The following is a 14,559-nucleotide window of genomic DNA, read 5'->3' as shown; positions in this document are numbered from 1 at the left end:
GGACAAAAAATACTTTAAATTGCTGAACAATGAAAGAGAAAAAATAGTAGGAATGGTTGTACGGTGAATACAAAAAAAAACCGTTGAAATCGCTGTACGCTGAGTACGAAAAAAAATTTGAAAACGCTGTACGCTGGATGCGAAAAAAAAAAGAGAAATCATTGAAATCGCTGTAAGCTGAATACGAAAAAAAGAGACATCGTTGACATATCTGTACGTTGAAATGTAAAAAAAGAGAAAACTTTAAAATCGCTATACGCCGAATAAGAAAAAAGAGAAATCGTTGAAAACGCTATAATTTGAATAAGAAAATAGAGAAACCGTTGCAATCGCTGTACGCTGAATTCGAAAAAAGAGAAATCGCTGAAAGCGCTGTACGCTAAATACGGAAAAAAGAGAAATCGTTGAAATCGCTGTACGCTGAATACGAAAAAATCGTTGACAATTCTGTACGCTAAATACGAAAAAAAACGATGAATCGCTGTACGCTGAATACGAAAAAAAGGAGAAATCGTTGAAATCGCTGTAGGCCGAATACGAAAACAAATCGTTGAAATCGCTGTATGCAGTAAACAAAAGAAAATCGTAGAAATAGCTGTACGCTGAATACGAAAAAAATATCGTTGAAATCGCTGTAAGTTGAATACGAAAAAAAGAGAAATTGTTTTAATCGCTGTATTTGATTACGAAAAAAAGAGAAATCTTTGAAATGGCTATACCCTGAATATGAAAGAAAATCGTTGAAATAGCCGTACGCTGAATACGACAAAATGTCGTTCAAATCTCTCTACGCCGAATACGAAAAAAACGAAGAAATCCCTGTGCGCTCAACACGGAAAAAACAGAAATCGTTAAAATCGCTGTACGTTGAATATGAGAAAAGAAAAATCGTTGAAATCGCTATACGCTGAATACGGAAAAGCAGAAATCGTTTAAATCCCTGTTCGCTGAATACGAAAAATAGGTAACCGACCAAGTCCTGTGCGCTGAACACGAAAATAGAGAAATCTTGGAAATCGCTGTACGTTGAATACGAAAAAAGAGAAACCTTTGAAATCGCTGTACACCGATTACAAAAAAAAAGAGAAATCGTTCAAATCACAGTACGCTGAATACGAAAAAAAGAGAAATCGCAGAAATCGCTGTACACTGAATATGAGAAATAATAGTTGATATAGCGGTACGCTAAATACGAAAAAAAGAGTAAAGGTTGAAATCGCTGTACGCTGAATACGAAAAAAGAGAAACCCTTGAAGTCCTATGCGCTGAACACGAAAAAATAGAGATCGTTCAAATCGCTATACGTTCAATAGGAAAAAAAGGAAAATCGTTGTAATCCCTGTACGCTAATACGAATAAAATAGAAATCGTTGAAATCGCCGTACACAGAATACGAAAAAAAATTAGAAATCGTGAAAATCGCTACAGAACGAATACGAAAAAAAATCGTTGAAATCGCTGTACGCAGAATACGAAAAAAAATATATAAATCGTGGAAATCGCTGTACGTCGAATACGAAATAAAATCGATGAAATCACTGTAGTACGCTGAAAACGGAAGATATTCGTTGAAGTAGCAGTACGCTGAATACGAAAAAATTATCGTTAAAATCGCTGTAAGCTGAATACGAAAAAAAGAGTAATTGTTCTAATCGCTGTACTTTGAATACGAAAAAAAAGAAAAATCGTTGACAAGGCTATACGCTGAATTTGTAAGAAAATCGTTGAAATAGCTGTACGCTGAAAAAATAATAGTTGAAATCGCCGTACGCTGAATACGAAATAAATCGTTGAAATCGGTATCCGTTGAATATGAAAAAAGATAAATCTTTGAAATCGCTATACGCTAAATACGAAAAAAGAGAAATTGTTGAGAGCGCTGTACTCTCAATACGAAAAAAAAGATACCGTTCGAGTCCTGTCACTGAACACGAAAAAAGAGAAATCTTTGAAATCGCTGTACGCTGAATTCGAAAAAAGAGAAATCGTTGAAAACGCTGTACGCTAAATACGAAAAGAAGAGAAATCGTTGAAATCGCTGTACGCTGAATACGAAAAAGTCGTTGAAAATTCTGTACGCTAAATACGAAAAAAACCGATGGATCGCTGTACGCTGAATACGAAAAAAAGGAGAAATCGTTGAAATCGCTGTAGGCCGAATACGAAAACAAATCGTTGAAATCGCTGTATGCAGTAAACAAAAGAAAATCGTTGAAATCGCTGTAAGTTGAATACGAAAAAAAGAGAAATTGTTTTAATCGCTGTATTTGATTACGAAAAAAAGAGAAATCTTTGAAATGGCTATACCCTGAATATGAAAGAAAATCGTTGAAATAGCCGTACGCTGAATACGACAAAAAGTCGTTCAAATCTCTCTACGCAGAATACGAAAAAAAAGATGAAATCCCTGTGCGCTCAACACGGAAAAAACAGAAATCGTTGAAATCGCTGTACGTTGAATATGAGAAAAGAGAAATCGTTGAAATCGCTATACGCTGAATACGGAAAAGCAGAAATCGTTTAAATCCTGTACGCAGAATACGAAAAAAAGGTAACCGACCAAGTCCTGTGCGCTGAACAAGAAAAAAGAGAAATCTTGTAATCGCTGTACGTTGAATACGAAAAAAGAGAAATCTTTGAAATCGCTTTACACCGATTCCAAAAAAAAAAAAAAGAGAGAAATCGTTCAAATCACAGTACGTTGAATAAGAAAAAAAGAGAAATCGCTTTACACTGAATACGAGAAATAATAGTTGAAATAGCGGTACGCTAAATACGAAAAAAAGAGTAAAGGTTGAAATCGCTGTACGCTGAATACGAAAAAAGAGAAACCCTTGAAGTCCTATGCGCTGAACACGAAAAAAGAGAAATCGTTCAAATCGCTATACGCTCAATAGGAAAAAAAAAAAGAAAAATCGTTGTAATCCCTGTACGCTAATACGAATAAAATAGAAATCGTTGAAATCGCCGTACACAGAATACGAAAAAAAATTAGAAATCGTGAAAATCGCTACAGAACGAATACGAAAAAAAATCGTTTAAATCGCTGTACGCAGAATACGAAAAAAAAAAATATAAATCGTGGAAATCGCTGTAGGTCGAATACGAAATTAAATCGATGAAATCACTGTAGTACGCTGAAAACGGAAGATATTCATAGAAGTAGCTATACGCTGAATACGAAAAAATTATCGTTAAAATCGCTGTAAGCTGAATACGAAAAAAAGAGTAATTGTTTTAATCGCTGTGCTTTGAATACGAAAAAAAGAAAAATCGTTGACATGGCTATACGCTGAATATGTAAGAATATCGTTGAAATAGCTGTACGCTGAAAAAATAATAGTTGAAATCGCCGTACGCTGAATACGAAATAAATCGTTGAAATCGCTATCCGTTGAATATGAAAAAAGAGAAATCTTTGAAATCGCTATACGCTAAATACGAAAAAAAGAGAAATTGTTGAAATCGCTGTACTCTCAATACGAAAAAAAAGATACCGTTCGAGTCCTGTTCACTGAACACGAAAAAAGAGAAATCGTTGAAATCGCTGTACGCTGAATTCGAAAAAAGAGAAATCGTTGAAAACGCTGTACGCTAAATACGGAAAGAAGAGAAATCGTTGAAATCGCTGTACGCTGAATACGAAAAAGTCGTTGAAAATTCTGTACGCTAAATACGAAAAAAAAAAAACGATGAATCGCTGTACGCTGAATACGAAAAAAAGGAGAAATCGTTGAAATCGCTGTAGGCCGAATACGAAAACAAATCGTTGAAATCGCTGTATGCAGTAAACAAAAGAAAATCGTTGAAATCGCTGTAAGTTGAATACGAAAAAAAGAGAAATTGTTTTAATCGCTGTATTTGATTACGAAAAAAAGAGAAATCTTTGAAATGGCTATACCCTGAATATGAAAGAAAATCGTTGAAATAGCCGTACGCTGAATACGACAAAAAGTCGTTCAAATCTCTCTACGCAGAATACGAAAAAAAAGATGAAATCCCTGTGCGCTCAACACGGAAAAAACAGAAATCGTTGAAATCGCTGTACGTTGAATATGAGAAAAGAGTAATCGTTGAAATCGCTATACGCTGAATACGGAAAAGCAGAAATCGTTTAAATCCTGTACGCAGAATACGAAAAAAAGGTAACCGACCAAGTCCTGTACGCTGAACAAGAAAAAAGAGAAATCTTAGAAATCGCTGTACGTTGAATACGAAAAAAGAGAAATCTTTGAAATCGCTGTACGTTGAATACGGAAAAACAGAAATCGTTGTAATCGCTGTATACTGACTATGAATAAAGAGAAATCATTGAAATCGCTGTACGCTGAATACGAAAAAAATCGTTCAAAATTCCGTACGCTGAATACGAAAAAAAATCGTTGAATCGCTGTACGCTGAATACGTAAAAAAGGAGAACTCGTTGAAATCGCTGTAGGCCGAATACGAAAAAAATCGTTGAAATCGTTGTACGAAGTAAACAAAAGAAAATCGTTGAAAAAGCTGTAAGCTGAATACGAAAAAAATATCTTTGAAGTCGCTGTAAGTTGAATACGAAAAAAAGAGAAAATGTTTTAATCGCTGTATTTGATTACCAAAAAAAATCGTTGAAATCGCTGTACGACGACTACGAAGAAATTAGATATCGTTGAAATCGCTTTAGGCCGAATATGAAAGAAAATCGTTGAAATGGATGTATGCTGAATACGAAAAATAATCGTTCAAATGGCTGTAAGTAGAATACGAAAAAAAGAGAAATAGTTTTATTCGCTGTACTTTGAATACGAAAAATAATCGTTCAAATCGCTTTGCGCTGAATACGAAAAAAAGAAAAATCGTTGAAATCGCTGTACGTTGAATAGGAAAAATAGGGAAATTTTGATATCCCTGTACATGAACACAAAAAAGTCGTTGAAATCGCTGTACGCAGAATACGAAAAATAGAAATCGTTGAAATCGCTGTACGCTCAATTCGAAAAATAGAAATCGTTGAAATCGCTGTACGCTGAATACGAAAAATAGAAATCGTTGAAATCGCTGTACGCTGAATACGAAAAATAGAAATCGTTGAAATCGCTGTACCCTGATTACGAAGAAATTGAAATAGTTGAAATCTCTGCACGATGAATATGAAAAGGAAAATTCGTTGAAATCGCTGTACGCTGAATACCAAAATAAGAGAAATCGTTGAAATTGCAGTACGCTGAATATGAAAGCAAATCCTTCACAGGGCGGTGCGCTGAATACAATAAACCGTTTAAGTCGCTGTACGCAGAATACGAAGAAATATCGTTGAAATCGCTGTACGGTGAATACGAAATAAATCGTTGAAATCGCTGTACGCTGAGTAGCAGAAAAATTCGTTAAAATAGCTGTACGATGAATACGAAAAAAACGTTGAATTAGTTGTACGCTGAATAAGAAAAAAAATCGTCGAAGTCGCTGTACGCTGAATGGGAGAAACGAGAAATCGTTAAAATCGCTGTGCATTAAATAGGAAAAAAAGAGTAATCGGTTAAATCGCTTAAAGATCAATACGAAAGAAAGAGAAATCGTTGAAATCGCTGTACGTTGAATACGGAAAATTAAGTAATGGTAGGAATCGCTGTACTCCTACCCTGAATAGAAAACAATTATGGTTGAAATAGGTGCACATTGAATACGAAACAAAGAGGAATCGTTGAAATCGCTGTACGCTGAATACCAAAAAAATACAGCATAGAAATCGCAGTACACTGAATACGAAAATAAATTTCAATGAAATCGCTGTACGCTGAATACGAAAAAACGAGAATCCATTGAAATCGCAGTACGCTGAATAGGAAAAAATGGTTGAAATAGCTGTACGTTGAATACGAAAAAAAGATAAATCTTTGAAATAGCTGTACGTTGAATACGAGAAAAGAGAAATCTTTGAAATCGGTGTACACCGAATATATCAAAAAGAGAAATTGTTCAAATCACAGTACGTTTAATACGAAAAAAAGAGAAATCGTTGAAATCACTGTACGCTCAATACGAAAAAAAGAGACACCGTTCGAGTCCTGTTCACTGAACACGATAAAAGAGAAATCGTTGAAATCGCTGTACGTTGAATACGACAAAAGAGAAATCTTTCAAATCGCTGTACACCGGATACGAAAAGGGAGAAATCGTTGAAATCACTGTACGTTGAATACGAAAAAAAATCATTGAAATCGCTGAAAGCTCAATACGGAAAAAAGAGAAATCGTTTAAATCGCTGTACACAGAACACGAAAAAAGAGAAATCGTTGAAATCGCTGTACGCTGAAAAAGAAAAAAAGAGAAATCTTTGAAATCGCTGTACGTTGAATACGGAAAAACAGAAATCGTTGAAATCGCCGTATACTGATTATGAATAAAGAGAAATCGTTGAAATCGCTGTAGGCTGAATACGAAAAAAATCGTTGAAATCGCTGTGCGCTCAACACGAAAAAAAGAGAAATCGTTGAAATCGCTGTACGTTGAATATGAGAAAAGAGAAATCGTTGAAATCGCTATACGCGGAATACGAAGAAAATAGATATCGTTGAAATCGTTTTAGGTCGAATACGAAAAAAATCGTTGAAATCGTTGTACGCTGAATACGAAAGAATTTCGTTGAAATCGTTGTACGCTGAATACGTAAGAAAGAGTATTCATTGAAATCGATGCACGCCGAATGGGAAAAATGGCTGAACTATCTGCACTTTGAATACGATAAACAAGAGAAATCGTTGAAATAGTTGTACGTTGAATACGAAAAAAAAGAGAAATCGCTGAATTCGCTGTACATTGAATACGAGAAATAATTGTTGAAATAGCGGTACGCTAAATACGAAAAAAAGAGTAAACGTTGAAATCGCTGTACGCTGAATACGAAAAAAGTGAAACCCTTGAATTCCTATGCGCTGAACACGAAAAAAGAGAAATCGTTCAAATCGCTATACGTTGAATACGAAAAAAAGAAAAATCGTTGAAATCCATTTGCGCTTATACGAATAAACTAGAAATCGTTGAAATCGCTGTACACAGAATACGAAAAAAATTAGAAATCGTGAAAATCGCTACAGAACGAATACGAAAAACATCGTTGAAATCGCTGTACGCTGAATACGAAAAAAAATTGAAATCGTGCAAATCGCTGTAGGTCGAATACGAAATAAAATCGTTGAAATCACTGTAGTACGCTGAAAACGGAAGAAATTCGTTGAAGTAGCTGTACGCTGAATACGAAAAAATTATCGTTAAAATCGCTGTAAGCTGAATACGAGAAAAGAGTAATTGTTTTAATCGCTGTGCTTTGAATACGAAAAAAAGAAAAATCGTTGACATGGCTATACGCTGAATATGTAAGAAAATCGTTGAAATAGCTGTACGCTGAAATAATAATGGTTGAAATCGCCGTACGCTGAATACGAAAAAAATCGTTGAAATCGCTGCACGCTGAATACGACAAAAAGAGAAATCGTTGAAATCGCTGTCCGTTGACTATGAAAAAAGTGAAATCTTTGAAATCGCTATACGCTAAATACGAAAAAAAGGGAAATCGTTGAAATCGCTGTGCGTTGAATATAAAAAAAGAGAAATCGTTGAAATCGCTGTGCACCGGATACGAAAAGGGAGAAATCGTTGAAATCACTGTACGTTGAATACGAAAAAAAAGAAATTGTTGAAATCGAAGAAAGCTGAATACGGAAAAAAGAGAAATCGTTTAAATCGCTGTACACAGAATACGAAAGAAAGAGAAATCGTTGATATCGCTGTACGGTGAATAAGAAAAAAAGTGTAATCTTTGAAATTGCTTTACGTTGAACAGGGAAAAACAGAAATCGTTGTAATCGCTGTATACAAACTATGAATAAAGAGAAATCGTTGAAATCGCTATACGCTGAATACGAAAAAAATCGTTGAAAATTCTGTACGCTGAATACGAAAAAAATTGTTGAATCGCTGTACGCTGAATACGAAAAAAAATGAGAAATCATTGAAATCGCTGTAGGCCAAATACGAAAAAAGTCGTTGAAATCGTTGTACGCAGTAAACAAAAGAAAATCCTAGAAAAAGCTGTACGCTGAATACGAAAAAAAATATCGTTGAAATCGCTGTAAGATGAATACGAAAAAAAGAGAAATTGTTTTAATCGCTGTATTTGATTACAAAAAAAATCGTTGAAATCGCTGTACGCCGAATACGAAAAAAATAGATATAGTTGAAACCGCTTTAGGCCGAAAACGAAGGTAAAATCGTTGAAATCGTTGTAGGCTGAATACGAATGAAAATCGTTGAAATCGCTGTAAGCTGAATGCCAAAAGAAATCGTTCAAATAGCTGTAAGCTGATTACGAAAAAAAGAGAAATAGTTTTGTTCGCTGTACTTTGAATACGAAAAAAAAATCGTTGAAATCGCTTTGCGCAGAATACGAAAAAAAGAGAAATCCTTGAATTCGCTGTACGTTGAATAGGAAAAATAGGGAAATTTTTGATATCCCTGTACATTGAAAACAAAAAAGTCGTTGAAATCACTGTACGCTGAATACGAAAAATAGAAATCTTTGAAATCGCTGTACGCAGAATACGAAAAGTAGAAATCGTTGAAATCGCTGTACGCTGAATACGAAAAATAGAAATCGTTGAAATTCGCTGTACGCTGAATACGAAAAAATAGAAATCGTTGAAATCGCTGTACCCTGATTACGAAGAAATTGAAATAGTTCAAATCTCTGTACGATGAATATGAAAAGGAAAAATCGTTTAAATCGCTGTACGCTGAATAACAAAATAAGAGAAATAGTTGAAATAGCTGTACGCTGAATACGAAAGAAAATCGATCAAAGGGCTGTACGCTGAATACGAAAAACCCTTTAAGTCGCTGTGCGCAGAATACGAAAAAATATTGTTGAAATCGCTGTACGGTGTATACGAAATAAATCGTTGAAATCGCTGTACGCTGACTAGCAGAAAAATTCGTTGAAATAGCTATACGATGAATACGAAAAAATCCGTTGAATTAGTTGTACGCTGAATAAGAAAAAAATCGTTGAAGTCCCTGTACACTGAATGGGAAAAACGAGAAATCGTTAAAATCGCTGTACGTTGAATAGGAAAAAAAGAGTAATCGGTTAAATCGCTTAAAGATCAATACGAAAAAAAAATCGTTGAAATCGCTTTACGTTGAAAACGGAAAAATAAGTAATGGTTGAATGAATGTTATGTTTTATTTAACGACGCTCGCAACTGCAGAGGTAATACCAGCGTCGCCGGATGTGCCGGAATTTTGTCCCGCAGGAGTTCTTTTACATGCCAGTTAATCTACTGACATGAGCCTGTCACATTTAAGCACACTTAAATGCCATTGACCTGGCCCGGGATCGAACCCGCAACTTTGGGCATAGAAGGCCAGCGCTATACCAACTCGCCAACCAGGTCGGAAGTAATGGTTGAAATCGCTGTAGTCTTACCCTGAATACAAAAAATTATGGTTGAAATAGGTGCACATTGAATACGAAACAAAGAGGAATCGTTGAAATCTCTGTACGCTGAATACGAAAAAAATAGAAATCATTGAAATCGCTGCACTGTGAATTGGAAAAAAATGGTTGAAATACCTGACGTTGAATACGGAAAAAAAGAGAATTCTTTGAAATAGCTGTACACTAGTACGAAAAAGAATAGTTGAAATAGCGGTACGCTGAATACGAAAAAAAGAAATCGTTGAAATAGCTGTACGATGAATACCAAAAAAGAACAGCGTAAAAATCGCAGTACACCGAATACGAAAAAAATTCCATTGAAATCGCTGTACGCTGAATACGAAAAAACGAGAATTCATTGAAATCGCTGTACGCTGAATAGGAAAAAATGGATGAAATAGCTGACGTTGAATACGAAAAAAAGAGAAATCTTTGAAATAGCTGTACGTTCAATACGAGAAAAGAGACGTCTTTGAAATCGCTCTACACCGAATACATAAAAAAGAGAACTCGTTCAAATCACAGTACGTTTAATACGAAAAAAAGAGAAATCGTTGAAATCGCCGTACGCTCAATACGAAAAAAAGAGACACCGAGTCGTGTTCACTAAACACGAAAAAAGAGGAATGGTTGAAATCGCTGTACGTTGAATACGAAAAAAGAGAAATCGTTCAAATCGCTGTACACCGGATACGAAAATGTAGAAATCATTGAAATCACTGTACGTTGAATTCGAAAAAAAAGAAATCGTTGAAATCGCTGAAAGCTCAATACGAAAAAAGAGAAATCGTTTAAATCGCTGTGCACAGAATACGAAAAAAAGAGAAATCGTTGAAATCGCTGTACGGTGAATAAGAAAAAAAGAGAAATCTTTGAAATCGCTGTACGTTGAATACGGAAAAACAAATCGTTGTAATCGCTGTAAACTGACTATGAAAAAAGAGAAATCGTTGAAATCGCTGTACGCTGAATACTAAAAAAATCGTTGAAAAATTCTGTACGCTGAATACGAAAAAAAATCGTTGAATCGCTGTACGCTGAATACCAAAAAAGGAGAAATCGTTGAAATCGCTGTAGGCCGAATACGAAAAAAATCGTTGAAATCGTTGTACGCAGGAAACAAAACAAAATCGTTGAATTAGCTGTAGGCTGAATACGAAAAAAATATCGTTGAAATCGCTGTAAGTTGAAAACGATAAAAATGAGAAATTGTTTTAATCGCTGTACTTTGATTACGAAAAAAAGAGAAATCTTTAAAATGGCTATACACTGAATATGAAAGAAAATCGTTGAAATAGCCGTACGCTGAATACGACAAGAAATCGTTCAAATTTCTCTACGCCGAATACGATAAAAACGATGAAATCGCTGTGCGCTCAACACGAAAAAAAGAGAAATCGTTGAAATCTCTGTACGTTGAATATGAGAAAAGAGAAATCGTTGAAATCGCTATACGCTGAATACGAAAAAGCAGAAATCGTTTAAATCCCTGTACGCTGAAAACAAAGAAAAGATAAACCGTTCAAGTCCTGTGCGCTGAACACGAAAAAAAAGAAATCTTGGAAAACGCTGTACGTTGAATACGAAAAAAGAGAAATCTTTGAAAACGCTGTACACCGAATACAAAAAAAAAGAGAAATCGTTCAAATCACAGTACGTTCAATACGAAAAAAAGACAAATCGTAGAAATCGCTGAACGCTGAATACGAAAAAAAATCGTTGATACCTCTACGCTGAATAACAAAAAAAAACCTTGAAATCGCTGTACGTTGAATACGAAGAAAATAGATATCGTTGAAATCGCTGTACGCTCAATACGAAAAATAGAAATCGTTGAAATCGCTGTACGCTGAATATGAAAAATAGAAATCGTTGAAATCGCTGTACGCTGAATACGAAAAGATAGAAATCGTTGAAATCGCTGTACCCTGATTACGAAGAAATTGAAATAGTTGAAATCTCTGCACGATGAATATAAAAAGGAAAATTCGTTGAAATCGCTGTACGATGAATAACAAAATAAGAGATATCGTTGAAATTGCTGTACGCTGAATATGAAAGAAAATCCTTCACAGGGCTGTACGCTGAAAACAATGAACCGTTTAAGTCGCTGTACGCAGAATGCGAAGAAATATCGTTGAAATCGCTGTACGGTGAATACGAAATAAATCGTTTAAATCGCTGTACGCTGACTAGCAGAAAAATTCGTTAAAATAGCTGTACGATGAATACGAAAAAAAACGCTGAATTAGTTGTACGCTGAATAAGAAAAAAATCGTCGAAGTCGCTGTACGCTGAATGGGAAAAAAGAGAAATCGTTAAAATCGCTATGCATTAAATAGGAAAAAAGAGTAATCGGTTAAATCGCTTAAAGATCAATACGAAAGAAAGAGAAATCGTTGAAATCGCTGTACGTTGAATACGGAAAATTAAGTAATGGTAGGAATCGCTGTAGTCCTACCCTGAATAGAAAACAATTATGGTTGAAATAGGTGCACATTGAATACGAAACAAAGAGTAATCGTTGAAATCGCTGTACGCTGAATACCAAAAAAATACAGCATAGAAATCGCAGTACACTGAATACGAAAATAAATTTCAATGAAATCGCTGTACGCTGAATACGAAAAAACGAGAATCCATTGAAATCGCAGTACGCTGAATAGGAAAAAATGGTTGAAATAGCTGTACGTTGAATACGAAAAAAAGATAAATCTTTGAAATAGCTGTACGTTGAATACGAGAAAAGAGAAATCTTTGAAATCGGTGTACACCGAATATATCAAAAAGAGAAATTGTTCAAATCACAGTACGTTGAATACGATAAAAAGAGAAATCGTTGAAATCACTGTACGCTCAATACGAAAAAAAGAGACACCGTTCGAGTCCTGTTCACTGAACACGATAAAAGAGAAATCGTTGAAATCGCTGTACGTTGAATACGACAAAAGAGAAATCTTTCAAATCGCTGTACACCGGATACGAAAAGGGAGAAATCGTTGAAATCACTGTACGTTGAATACGAAAAAAAACGTTGAAATCGCTGAAAGCTCAATACGGAAAAAAGAGAAATCGTTTAAATCGCTGTACACAGAACACGAAAAAAGAGAAATCGTTGAAATCGCTGTACGCTGAAAAAGAAAAAAAGAGAAATCTTTGAATTCGCTGTACGTTGAATACGGAAAAACAGAAATCGTTGAAATCGCCGTATACTGACTATGAATAAAGAGAAATCGTTGAAATCGCTGTAGGCTGAATACGAAAAAATCATTGAAATCGCTGTGCGCTCAACACGAAAAAAAGAGAAATCGTTGAAATCGCTGTACGTTGAATATGAGAAAAGAGAAATCGTTTAAATCGCTATACGCTGAATACGAAAAAAGCAGAAATCGTTTAAATCCCTGTACGCTGAAAACGAAAAAAAGATAAACCGTTCAAGTCCTGTGCGCTGAACACGAAAAAAAAAGAAATCTTGGAAATCGCTGTACGTTGAATACGAAAAAAGAGAAATCTTTGAAATCGCTGTACACCGAATACAAAAAACAAGAGAAATCGTTCAAATCACAGTACGTTGAATACGAAAAAAAGAGAAATCGTAGAAATCGCTGAACGATGAATACGAAAAAAAATCATTGATACCTCTGTACGCTGAATACCAAAAAAAAAACGTTGAAATCGCTGTACGTTGAATACGAAAAAAATAGATATCGTTGAAATCGCTTTAGGTAGAATACGAAAAAAATGGTTGAAATCGTACGCTGAATACGTAAGAAAATCGTTGAAATCGCTTCACGCTGAATACGAAAGAAAGAGTATTCATTGAAATCGCTGCACGCTGAATAAGAAAAAATAGAAAACGTTGAAATCGCTCTACCCTGATTACGAAAGAATTGAAATAGTTCAAATCTCTGTACGATGAATATGAAAACGCTGTACGCTGAATAACAAAAATAAGAGCAATTGTTGAAATAGCTGTACGCTGAATATGAAAGAAAATCGTTCAAAGGGCTGTACGCTGAATACAAAAAACCGTTTAAGTCGCTGTACGCAGAATAGGAAAAAAATATCGTTGAAATCGCTGTACGGTGAATACGAAATAAATCGTTGAAATCGCTGTACGCTGACTAGCAGAAAAATTTGTTGAAATAGTTATACGATGAATACGAAAAAAATCGTTGAAATCGCTGTACGCTGAATGGGAAAAACGAGAAATCGTTAAAATCGCTGTACGTAGAATAGGAAAAAAAGAGTAATCGGTTAAATCGCTTAAAGATCAATACGAAAAAAAGAGAAATCGTTGAAATCGCAGTACGTTGAATACGGAAAAATAAGTAATGGTTGAAATCGCTGTATTCCTACCCTGAATACAAAAAATTATGGTTGAAATAGATGCACATTGAATACGAAACAAAGAGGAATCGCTGAAATCGCTGTACGCTGAATACGAAAAAAATAGAAATCATTGAAATCGCTGCACCGTGAATTGGAAAAAATGGTTGAAATAGCTGACGTTGAATACGGAAAAAAAGAGAATTCTTTGAAATAGCTGTACACTAGTACGAAAAAGAGTAGTTGAAATAGCGGTACGCTGAATACGAAAAAAAGAGAAATCGTTGAAATAACTGTACGCTGAATACCAAAAAAAAAACAGCGTAGAAATCGCAGTACACCGAATACGAAATAAAATTCCATTGAAATCTCTGTACGCTGAATACGAAAAAACGAGAATTCATTGAAATCGCTGTACGCTGAATAGGAAAAAATGGTTGAAATAGCTCACGTTGAATACGAAAAAAGAGAAATCTTTGAAAAAGCTGTACGTTGAATACGAGAAAAAGAAATCTTTGAAATCGCTGTACACCGAATACATAAAAAAGATAAATCGTTGAAATCGCTGTACGTTGAAGACGAAAAAAGAAAAATCGTTGAAATCGCTGTACACCGGATACGAAAAGGAGAAATCGTTGAAATCACTTTACGTTGAATAAGAAAACAAAAGAAATCGTTGAAATCGCTGAAAGCTCAATACGGAAAAAAGAGAAATCGTTTAAATCGCTGTGCACAGAATACGAAAAAAAGAGAAATCG

Source organism: Periplaneta americana, chromosome 13 (assembly GCF_040183065.1).
Source record: "Periplaneta americana isolate PAMFEO1 chromosome 13, P.americana_PAMFEO1_priV1, whole genome shotgun sequence".
NCBI lineage: Eukaryota > Metazoa > Arthropoda > Insecta > Blattodea > Blattidae > Periplaneta > Periplaneta americana.
Note: the sequence above shows the minus strand (reverse complement) of the source record.